This window comes from Xenopus laevis, chromosome 1L, assembly GCF_017654675.1.
Source record: "Xenopus laevis strain J_2021 chromosome 1L, Xenopus_laevis_v10.1, whole genome shotgun sequence".
Classification (NCBI taxonomy): Eukaryota; Metazoa; Chordata; class Amphibia; order Anura; family Pipidae; genus Xenopus; species Xenopus laevis.
Window position 1 is genome coordinate 182,393,053 of NC_054371.1, and position 11,975 is coordinate 182,405,027.

At 39.0% G+C, this 11,975-nt stretch overlaps 1 protein-coding gene across 1 annotated transcript in view; it reads right to left on the minus strand.

Annotated features, from left to right (window-relative positions):
• megf10.L (multiple EGF like domains 10 L homeolog) overlaps positions 1–11,712 on the minus strand; it is a 73,882-nt gene extending 62,170 nt beyond the window's left edge. Inside the window, exon 1 of the mRNA XM_041568165.1 lies at positions 11,453–11,712. The gene's annotated coding sequence lies outside the window, so the exon portion shown is untranslated. The remainder of the gene's footprint in view (positions 1–11,452) is intronic.
• Positions 11,713–11,975: the final 263 nt, after the last annotated feature.

Genomic DNA, 11,975 nt, shown 5'->3' on the forward strand with positions numbered 1-11,975 from the left:
TATCTTTTCTAGCTATATTCAGGCCACATGTGAGGTGAGGTAGTCATCTTGCTTCATTCCTAAGGCACCCTGAGTGTCACTTGCAGCACCCTGTTATGTCTGACACCAAAAGGATCAATATTTTTTATGTGAAAGATCCAGTCATTGGGGTCTGTGGGCTTTCTGGATTTTAAGACAAATGTGTGTCTCACAGACAGACTGGAGAGCAAGCAGCTGTGATTAACTGAGATACAGGTATGGGACTTGTTACCCAGAATGCTCGGGACTTGTGGTTTTCCGGATAAGTGATCTATAATTGGATATTTCATAACATAATTCTACTAGAAAATCATTTAAACGTTAAATAAACCCAATAGGCTGTTTTTTCGTCAGATATGGATTAATTATATCTTAGTATAAGGCATTGTTTTATTATGAAAGTGAAAAAGAAAATAATATTTAAAAAATTGGATTATTTGGATAAAATGGAGTTTAGGAGAGACGGCCTTCTTGTGATTAGGAGCTATTATATGACACATGAGAAAACATTTTTTACATTAGGTACAAGGGAAAAGCTAAGATTCCCTTTTTGCCCACCATGTTTGTGTATTCGTGGGCATATTGATGTTGACATACTGGGAAATAAAAGTAAGGAAAAGAAACATAATAGCTTACGCCAATATATAATATATATAATATATATTAGCAGCAGTATTTGTCAGTTAGTTGTAAAGTACAGTTGCCGTCCAAACTGAAAGAAAAACACTGAGATTAAATGATCAAGTTTCCGTGTGTTTCCTAACAAGCCGTGTTAACAGCTGGATCTAAGCAACTGTTCCCATTGAACACAACAACCTTTCTGTTTTCTGAAAGCCTTTCCGTCGGTCATCTGCATATGGTGCGGATTAAATTAGCAGCAAAGGCCTATTGTGCCTGGGGCTCATTAATAATTTTGCATACATGGTGATACTGGTCACTTCTACCACCTGACATTGTAGCAGGTTTAAAAAAGAAAATCACATGCTTGAATTCTTTTAGCCAGATTTCAAATAAAAGGCCATGCAGATATGAAATATTTGGTTTCACAATGTTGTTGGAGCATTAATCCTTAATACTCTTGGTCTAGATTCTGAAATGTGATTATAATGATCTGCTAGATGATGCAAAGAACAGTACAAGGTGCTGAGATGTGGCCTTAATCCTTATGTGAATGGTCCCAGGATGAAGAATCCTTGTTATGTAAGATTATATAATTGTATATTACACATATTTTGCATTTTTCCATACGTTTCTGAGAAAGTAAACAGAATAACGTAATGATGAGGCTTCTCACAGCAGTAACACTCTGGTTAACAGCTTTTGACTCTGAGAAATTTTCACTCACTCCACCTAGCTCCACCCTCCCACCAATACTGTAATACAGTCCTGTGATCCTATGCCTGCTCTATCTTTCCAAAGCAAGTATTCAGTGTTCCCTCCCATTCCCAAGGGGTGATCACTCCCACCCATTTACTCCTATGAGACTGCTGATATTATATAACAAACAGGGGCTCATTAATCAGCTCTGGGCAAATTTGCCCATGGGCAGTAACCCATAGCAACCAATCAGTGATTGGGTTTTTTTCCAGCCAGCTACAGGGAGAACAATGAATGCAACAATTTGGAGTCACAGTTGGAGTCACTTTATCCTTTATGTAATAAATAATGTAGGTCTACTGGTAAAATTGTATTTCAATTGAAATAGCATATTATTAGCACCACTTTTCCCTTAAAACTGCTCTTTTACAGACCTCCATATCACCAGTACTTTTACCCTTGATTCTTCATTCAGGGTGTTATACTGCAGACCATTGTTTAAATCAGTCTTGTCCAACTTATTACATGTAGTGGGCCAGTAATATGTCATAAAGTATGTTGGAGGGCCAGATTCAATTATAAGTGATGATGTGATATTGTGAAGTCTGTAGAGCCCCTGAGCAAAGTCAGGACTATAAGGGCAGAGACAGACAAGAAGATTCGGGGAGATTCGCCTCTTCTTCAGATGGCTAATCTCCCCGAACTGATAGAATCCCCCCAAGATTCTAGCCGGCGGGAAGGCAGTTCGGGGAGATTAATCGCCCGAAGAAGAGGAGATTTACATGATTGACATGCCCTTTTAGCAGCGTTAATTTTACTAAATGATAAACAAGCCTGTAGGAAAACCAGCATAATAATATTCAAAACTTTCTTCCATCCTTGAACACCTGCTCTTAGATACTTCCACTTAAACTCTCTATAAACTGGTCCCCAAATAAACTAATATGCAAATGACTGCATGCAGATCCCATTCTAATCTAAGAGAGCGGGGTCTTTTAAGACATTTCCTTGAGAGCAAATGAGATGCATTTCATGCTCAGAAGTAGGAATCTTAAAAGTAGCTGCTGGTTCAGAAACCAGTTTTTCACAAGAGGTTTGGGGCAGACACAAGAATATAATTTTACGGATAATTAAAATCCACTGCAGCAATAATTGTACTCAGAGGCCCAATGATCATTCATCTCCTGTGGAGATTTCCCAAGAATCATTTGCACCATGACATGAATAGAGGGAACTGTCTCCTACCGCACTCTGGCACCGCTCCCTAACAAGCCGTTTGCAAGAAATGGATAACAATAGTTGGTCTAAATTGAGGACTTGCTCCTTAAAACATAAGGACATCTTGGGCACTTTACCCATAGTAGTAAACGCACTAAGGGGTATCAGAACTGACAGCATATACCTACACATTAAGGGACTTGTGAAAAAATTTTTAGCAAATGATCCTTGCACAAAAAAAAGAAGTCAAAATGAATGATGAAAGACAGTATGATTACATGAAACTGGCATGCATGCTAAATAGGTTAATGTATGTGAATCGATTGCCCTTTAAAATGCTAATGCTGAAGGATGAGTTAAAGCTGTTGCTATAAATGCAGAGGTCTTCAAGAGCTAGTAAGTGTATCAAAAATGTATCAAACAGAAGATTCATATGAATGAAGATTGAGCAAGTCTGACACTAGCCCTGGCAGAATGCTTCCTACTTGCTATCTGTTATCCTTGATTACAAAAACAACGTTTTGCCTCAGTCTTTATTCAGTTTTTTTACATGGAAATATAAGGGTTCATTTATGTTTGGTAAGCAAAGCCCTAGATACTTGAATGTTCAAAGCTTGCACCAATCCAATTTCCGTCCTGTATAGTACTTATGATTTATACTTGCTTTGTGTAGTGATTTGCCAGTTGCACCTATTTTGATGCATAAGGGGTCATGTATGACATTGAAGGCAGGATGCAAAGAAAGGGCAAGTGTGTTTTTTTTACTTTGCCCTGCATTCTAAATAAATTGCCACTAGTCTTTGGGTTCCAAAATGGAGCAAAGATACCTGCAGCAGCCCCCATGAATACAGCACTGCCTGTGTTCATTAGTGCTGTATCCATGAGGGGTGGGCAGGGGCAGGCATGTAGGCAGGGTCATACTGGGCCAGCAGGACACGGATAAAAACCCAGTGGCCCCAGGCAATGCTCCCTCTAAGGTGTGAACTCAAGTGCGCACACACAAATTTTAAGGGCCAGCGCACAAAACAAATTGTGGTGTGCACAAAGAATTTTGTGTGAAAATGCAAAATGTTGTATTAATTCTGACCTGAGCACACAGTTTTTAAAAACTGCACACAAAGGTTTAAAATGTGTGCACAAAAGAATTCTTTTACAAGCCAAGAAACACTTGAGAAAGGGCGTCAAAGGCCCGAAATATGTTGTGTCTCACAGTTTCAAATAAATAATTATAAGCAGTTAATTCTGCGTTTTGAGTGCTCTCCTCTTACTCTTTAAAAGATTGATAGCCAAGAAGGAATGTCAATGGCCCGCACTGCCCTCTGATCTTGTCCCCCTCCAGCCCAGATCACTGCCGCGACTACAAGACATGGATGGATGCGGCTAGGGTTGACAACTTTTAGGAAAAAAAATACCTATATATTTAGATTTTTTCCCTATTAATAACATTGGTGTGAAGTATAAATTCTACCGGTCAGGCTGGTAAAATAATGGCAAGGTGGGAACCCTAGTTGCAGCAGAAGCTGGGAGGCCTGGAAGAGGGTGGGGGCCCCTGTGCTGAAAGCCCCGGTGCCAGTCTGATGTTGCATGTAGGCATAGGTTATTCAGCATCTTAGGTTGGACGGGCCACTGGGACACAAGGGAAAAACCTAGGCCTGTCCCCAGCTGGGAACTGTGGGTGCTTCACTCTCCCCACCACCCATGATTGTGGCCAAAAAGAGAAGGGAAAAGGTATGGGGCATAAGCAGGCGCACACACACACACAGTGAAGGGGGGTGGTGCAGGGCTTGCAGTACAGTACAGGGCCCCACACATCCCAGTCCGACACTGTGAGCAGCTGCGGGTGCAGTTTGTTTGAACAGGGCTGACCTGTGCATGTTCTCTACACCTCACGCCAGGTCTACAATCCAGTATGAGGTGCAGATCTCAACACTGCCCAGCCACTAATCAAATGTGAATAAGCACTAAGGGTCGTGCTTTTGTGTCCCTTAGTTCTATTGGATTTGGAGCAGGTGGGAGTTTATTCTGCGGTGGTCACTATCCATTCATTGTGGGTAAAAAAAATATGGCAAATTGTATATTTTGCCTCTTCTTTCATTTTACATAGAGTAAGTAAAGAAGCCACACCTCCATATGTAATAAAAGCCACAAAGGTTGGCTGATGTGTAGTAACCCATAGCAACCAATGAGATGTTTGCATTTAAAGAGGTGTTCATTAAATGCTACCCATTTATTATAGGAGACAATACCTGTAGCAAACTGTGCACTTTCTGTTACATAATCCCATAAAATATGTGAGGCCTCTGTATGAATATTTATTTCTTTTGTTGTTTTTGAATGCATGCCCAGCATTATTGTTGCACCAACATTACCACTGCCTGCCCTGTGAGTGACAACACCCTAGAGTCTCATCATCAATCAATCGTTATGTTTTTTTTACTAATAATACCATGTCATAGTAGTTTTTTGTTTGTTTTTGGCTTTTATTATGATTATCCTTTCTTATATCATACCAACATATCATGCAGTATATAGAAATGATCTCAGTCCCTGTTCCTGTGGAGCATACAGTTTAATTTCCACACATCAGGCGCACAAACACACTCAAGTCAGTTTCATTACGAACCAATTAACCTGCCAGTATGCTTTTAAGTTTGTGTTGAAACATAAGCACCAGGAGGAAAAGAACATACAGACTCCATGCAGATGCTGCCCTGCTCTGTATCATATATAGGACCTTAGCACTGTAAGAAAGTGGTTCCCATTGGGGTCTAAGAAAAGTAGCAAGGAGGGCTCAGCTTGAATGCCAATTAGTGGAAGAGTGGGTATAATGCCTATTTGCTATTGTAGATGCACCTAAAATCTTGATTAATTAGGGTGCGGGCTTAATTGCTTTCCTAGATAGTCTTGGATCTAAGGCTGAATGACTGATATCATGATATTTTCAGACATCTGTAAACTTGTTGTAATCTATGAGTAGCCATTGTGTGTCGCAGCCCTGTTGACCACAAGAAGGTATTTCAGTGGTTGACAATATTTATCTAATATATTTATTTCACCTCAAAGCCCAAGAATATTAGGGATACTGGTATTTAATACAGTATTGGAAAAAAGGGGTGGGGAATTAATAACACATCTTCCATTAACTCATAAAATAATTTGGTATGTATTTATCACTCTGTGTCTCTTTCAGAGCCTCCTGGGAGCTATCATGCTAATTTGCACTGCTGACTGGGGTAGGTCCCATATCCAATCAGACATAAAGATTTCTTTTGTCAGGTTGTCACATGCATGGTATTGGCCTGCCATTGTTATCAGACAGTGTTCACGAGGGGTGAAACATTCCTTCGAGACTCTTGCAGAAGTTGTTTTGTCACTCCTCTACGTTACACACAGAACATTCAGCCCATGGCTCTCAATAACATTTTATAATGAAGAATTTGCCTACAATTGTTGAATTTCCTTGGCTGTTACATGACAACATTAGCGCCAATCAAAAACTAATATTAAAACTAACTTTATAAAATAGGAATAGCTATGTTTTACATCAGCCAATGTTCTTATTTTGCTGAGTTTTCATTTGATCAGAGAGGCTGATTGAAGATGTATCTGTTTCAAAGTGCCCTCTGACAAAGCAACTTTAAGCTCCTTTTAATGGGCCTATCATGCATCACTGCATCTAAATGTCATGCTTTTGTGGTTTTACATCAGCATAGTAGTGACTGACCACTTCCAAATTATGATAAATGCATTTGTATGGGTATGTGGAAAGCGCTATATACTTTTCAATTATGAAATTCCATTTCTTTTCAAAAATAAAAAAGAAATTCATTACAATTAACAGTTACATCCTAAGTAACTCAAGTGAATAGGCTGTGGCTATTTCCATGCTACCCCCTAACCCTCTATGTGTGGTTAACTGCTAGTGATAATGCCTTGTAGCAGCATACCTCACCCCACACACACACTGCTAACTACAAAGTTATTCATAAATACTGTATATATATATATATATATATATATATATATATATATATATATATATATATATATATATATATATATATATATATATATATATATATATATGGTTTTCCAGTGGCTTATTCCTAAAACTCATGGCAAAGAAAATGACCATAGCAAATTGCTTTCAACACATACACATACACCCCATCTCTAAAAGCAATGGGTATTTCCCCCCACTCATTGAAATGATAGACATGATGAGACTGAAGTTCATATCATCAGTGGGTACAGAGAATGACCAGACATTGTATAAAACTGCCATGCTCAGCTGTGTCATTATACATGCCTGTTGACAGTTGTTGTGATCACAATTATATATGCACACAGATTCATCCAATGCCTATCCTCTATTCATCTCCTTCAGCTAAATCCTGACTTTAAATCAGTCCTGACTTCAGATTTTCTACTTGCTGCATAGCTTAATGTTTGTACTATATTGCATCTGCCAAGTATATAATATGGGACAAAAAAGACTGCAATTTCAGCAAATCATCTAAAATCGGCATCATTTCGCCACACACTCAAACACTCTCATACCTTCACAACTAATAATGGGGTCAAAGTTTAATAATCAAATGATCATTATTTTTATTAAGGATAAACACATCACTCAGTACTGTTTAGTGCATTGGGGATGGATACAAACAGCGGTTTGCACAAGTAACGGGACAAATTAACAAAAACAGACAAAGATGTGATCAAAGTGCCCTGCTCCTAACAGCTTTCAACCTAGACAGTTAATACAAAAGAAGGTAAGGTTTTGTCACAGATTTGCACACAATTGTTAGGGGTTTCTTCTCTAAATCAGTGCACAGGACCACAAATAATCTTTTTTATGGGTGACATAAAATCAGGGTTCTACAGTATATTCGATTTTATTTATATAGCACCATGTTTTGCAAGCACTTCAACAACTATATAACAACTGGCATATGATAATTATTAAAAAGAAATCAAATCTTTCCCAATCTTTGATGTTTGCTGATCTGCAAAACAATCATTCAGCTTTGATAGTAGAAAATCCATGTATTAGAGTAGTAGTTCATTTTTGCAGTGCAACTCTTTTTATCCCCCAAAATCTGCTATTGGAAATCTTTTGCCATCTGGTGTCTTATTGGTAAAAAGACTGACAGCACAGTGAAAGGGAATTTACAATCCAGATTTATTGTAAAGGAGTATTGATTGCCCTAATTTGTCTTTGTCCTTTGTAGACGTTTCTATCATATAACCTCATTGAGGAATGACCCCATTACTTTTGAAGACTGTTCATACTACATTAAAAGTGTTTTACTTGGGGAAACAAAACACTTTTATGTATGTGTTTATAGATTAAATAATATAATTGATAACATAATTATTTCAGTCATATACTGATAATTCTAATAATGATGATTTATAAAGCACATACAAGCAAAGAAATATATTCACACTCTGCGGCCTGAACCTCACAACATACAATGTAAAATCAGCTTTGGAATCCATACCAAAAGAAAACATAGGCTCGTAGTTCAGATCAGTCATATCATATGTAGACTGGTGGTATTTTGACTTTTGGTAGATGTTAATTTTAAATTTAAATCATTGAGCCAGTCTTCAATATTAAGCTGAACGTCTCAATTTTAATATAGCCAGGTGCCAAGGAAACCTACGTAATCTTGAAAGCATTAACATTATTTACTAAGAGTAGGACTACACAGATGTTTTCGGCATGATCCTACGCACTTCGACAAAATGCCAAGTGACAAGTCACATACGACGGAAATAAGGTAAGTGAATGCATTGACGGATGAAGTCACAGCATTGATCCGACGCGACACGACTGTCGGATGCAGATGCTGCACGCTGCCTCCGGCAGTTGTGTAGCGTCGGATCAACGCTGCAACTTTATCCAACAATGCATTCACTTACCTTATTTCCGACGCATGTGATTGCTCGCAAGTGTTTTGTTGCAGCGCGTCAGATCGTGCGTAAAACGTCCATGTAGTCCTACCCTAAGAGCTGTTTAGTAAAAAGGCAAACAGTGTACATGCCTCCTGCAGTATAGAGCTCTTGCAGTTGTGCCTAGCCCTTTGTAAATCGACCCTCTTTTTGTTAATTTCGCTCATTTACTTGGGCTCAGAACTCCATTTCCCATGGTAGTGTATAAGATACTCATTCCTGTGTATCACAGGCAACACAATATCCAAATTTGTTGTTGCTTGTGGCATTTCGCTGTGGAATACCCCCTACTGCAATTAAATACGTTGCATACTTAAAATGATACACTTTATAAATAAACAGTGTCGGACTGGGACACCAGGGGCCCACCCAAAATCCTTAGACCAGGGGCCCACCAAAGAACCATAGACCAGGGCCCACTCTATACTATTATTCTTCCTCCCCTCACTCAACCTCTATTCTCCTAGTCTCTATTCTTTACATACTATAATCTATTATTCCATCTATTTAGCCTCTTTGTTCTCAAAGAAATAGGAAATGGCCCTGAAATAGACCAAATGTTTAGCAGCACAAGGGCCCCCTGACATCTGGGCCCACCGGGAGTTTTCCTGGTATCCCAGTGGGCCAGTCCGACACTGTAAACAAAACATTATTAAAATAATGAAGCCATCTTCATGTTGTACTTTTGTTTCTTTTAAAAAGTTTCTTGGCAAATTCTTTCATCCTCCTAAGGCAATAGCAATATACTACAACAACTCTACCAGACTTCTGCTTATTTTATAAATCTACCCCAGAATTCCAGTTTCAAAGTAAAAGCTTGCACAATGCCCTCCATAGACACAGAATACAACATGCCTAAATCCAAAAGGAGGTGTGGGGCATGACCAGCCTGTCATCATAACATTTGTACAAGCGGAAAATCCAAGACTATAAAGTCAATAGGAAAGGAGAATGAAGATTATATTCCAAGTTTATTTTCCCACTGGGCATGCCTGCTGATTTAAATGTCAGATTTTGGACAGAACACCTCTGAAAACTGGTTTTAAATGTCAAAAGATCATTTTCCTTCATGCTTCCTTCCCTCTGGTGCAGACATTTGTTTATATTTCTGAGGCAGAGAATGTCTTATTTTTTCCTGTGCACATAACAGTCATCTTCATGGTACTAACTAGTGATGTGAAGACATTTTAATGCATTTTACACCTGCTTGCACACAGTGGGTGTCTTTAATTCATTTTCCACATCTTGTGCAAGACATCTCACAGTTTTGCCAGCAAAAGAGTTTCGGTATCATGGAGCATGTAGGCTGCAACTGCCGGAGCGGTGTGTGTTACTGATGTAATGTGCAGCTGTTTGCCAGCAGGTGTAAACATACACAAGCACAGCCAGTGAGCACTTTCACATGGACTAGTGTCTGCTTGCTTTTCTAGGTGAATTGGGCATAATTTGTTTATTATCATCAGAAAAGGTTTCACTGCAGAAATTTGCCAGCTCAGCAACATGCAGGTTCTGGAGAAAAGATTAGTGTGAAATAAAAGCCATGTTCGTTGCTCTCCAAGGGTTTCCAGGAATGGGTTAAAACAGCTATACAGTCCTACCTAGCATTCAAGCTATTTTTGCATTATATATTCATTATAAAAGTGTTTTTTTTGTTACTTAGGTGCACATTTACTATTGGTCGAATATCGAGGGTTAATTAACCCTTGATATTTGGCCGTCGAAGTAAAATCCTTCGACTTCGAATATCGAAGTCAAAGGATTTACCACAATTCATAGGAAAAACGTAGGAAAAATCATTCGAACGTTTCAAAGGATTTTAATCCATCGATCGAACGATTTTCCTTCGATCCCAAATTGCCTAGAAAGCCTATGGGGACCTTCCCCATAGGTTAACATTGGTGCTCGGTAGGTTTTAGGTGGCGAAGTAGGTGGTCGAAGTTTTTTTTAAAGAGACAGTACTATCGTCGAAGTACTGTATAGTATAGTATTGTATATAGTTCGAATCATTAGATTCGAAGTCGTAGTCGAAGGTCGAAGTAGCCAATTCGATGGTCGAAGTAGCCAAAAAAAAACTTTGAAATTCGAAGTATTTTTTATTCTAATCCTTCATTCGAACTTAGTAAATGTGCCCCTTAATGAACGGAAAAAGTAACTTTGTGTTGGTATAGCAGCAAATGTTGTAACAGGGGTCTGTGCTATGATAGCTGTAAGCAGAATGACATAAAGAACACTATGGAAGCTGCTCTTCTGAAAAAGTTTCTGTTCTTAAGAGATGTAACTGGTGAACTATCTGTGGGTAGCTATGGCGTAGTGAGATTTTGCACTTGGTGGCCACAGAATCCTCCGAAACAATATGCTGCACACCCTCTCCCTCTCCTTCCAACAAACACACACATACACACACACACAGTAATACACACATATACCCCTCCACACAGCAATGACCAGTAACACTTATTAATTCCTTTTATGGAATTTAAAACAAAAATCTAATTTTTACTTTTTTAATGTCTCCCCCTTCCCCAGTCAACTTAAGTGAGAATAAGAAGTGCAACACAAAGCAACTTCTCTGCAGCTAGTGTCTCCTGTATAAACGAGACTCTTCTATAACTGTCCTTATTAATATTAGATATGAATCTTAAAATATAGGCAACTATAATAACCACTCAAAGCAAGTATAGGGGCTAATATAACCCCATATAGCAAAGGCCAACAAAAGTTTCAGCAATTGAAGAAAGTTGACAGTTACTTCAACCTACTGCTTTAACACAATCTCTACTTTCTTAATGCCTATTACTGTATATCAATGTACAAACCCATCTCACTAAACTCTGTCTGTAAGTGCAGGAATGCTGGTGGGCAGCATGCAGGTTTCTCAGGTCAGTATAAGTTGATCTTGATGCAAATAAAGGATTTAAAGATACTTCAGGTCCCTTACCTTGCACTAGAGATTCTCTCTCCGCTGGATCAGGAATGTCCCACTGTTGAACTTGATGGTGCAATATTCATTCGCCCTCCAGTGTAACACGTTGCAGATGCAGAGGATAAAGAGGAGAACTGTTTTTAATTGTCCCTTGTGCAGATGGAATGTTCCCTGCTGCGGGCAATGAGCTGCTCTCCGGTACTAGTGCTTCATCCAGAGCTCAGCCTCTATGGAGCAGTGTGTTTTGGTCTCAGCTTCAGTGCCTGTTGTCATTCCTCATCTCAGCCCCATTCAGAAGCACCGAAGCACCCAGAGGGGGAGGGACTTGCAGGCATCATTCCCAGGCAGCCTGCTGGGGACTTCTTGTCACTTTCACCCTGAACAATAACATAGGGTCAAGACTTGCCGCAGAAGTTCTGATCCTTTTTTTTTTTTTTGGTTTCCTTTATAGCACTTTCCAAATGTGTATTTGATACATAGAGTTTCCTTTCAGAAAGCTTGTTTCTCTGACAAAATTTGTCTTAGAATTTGTAGAGTC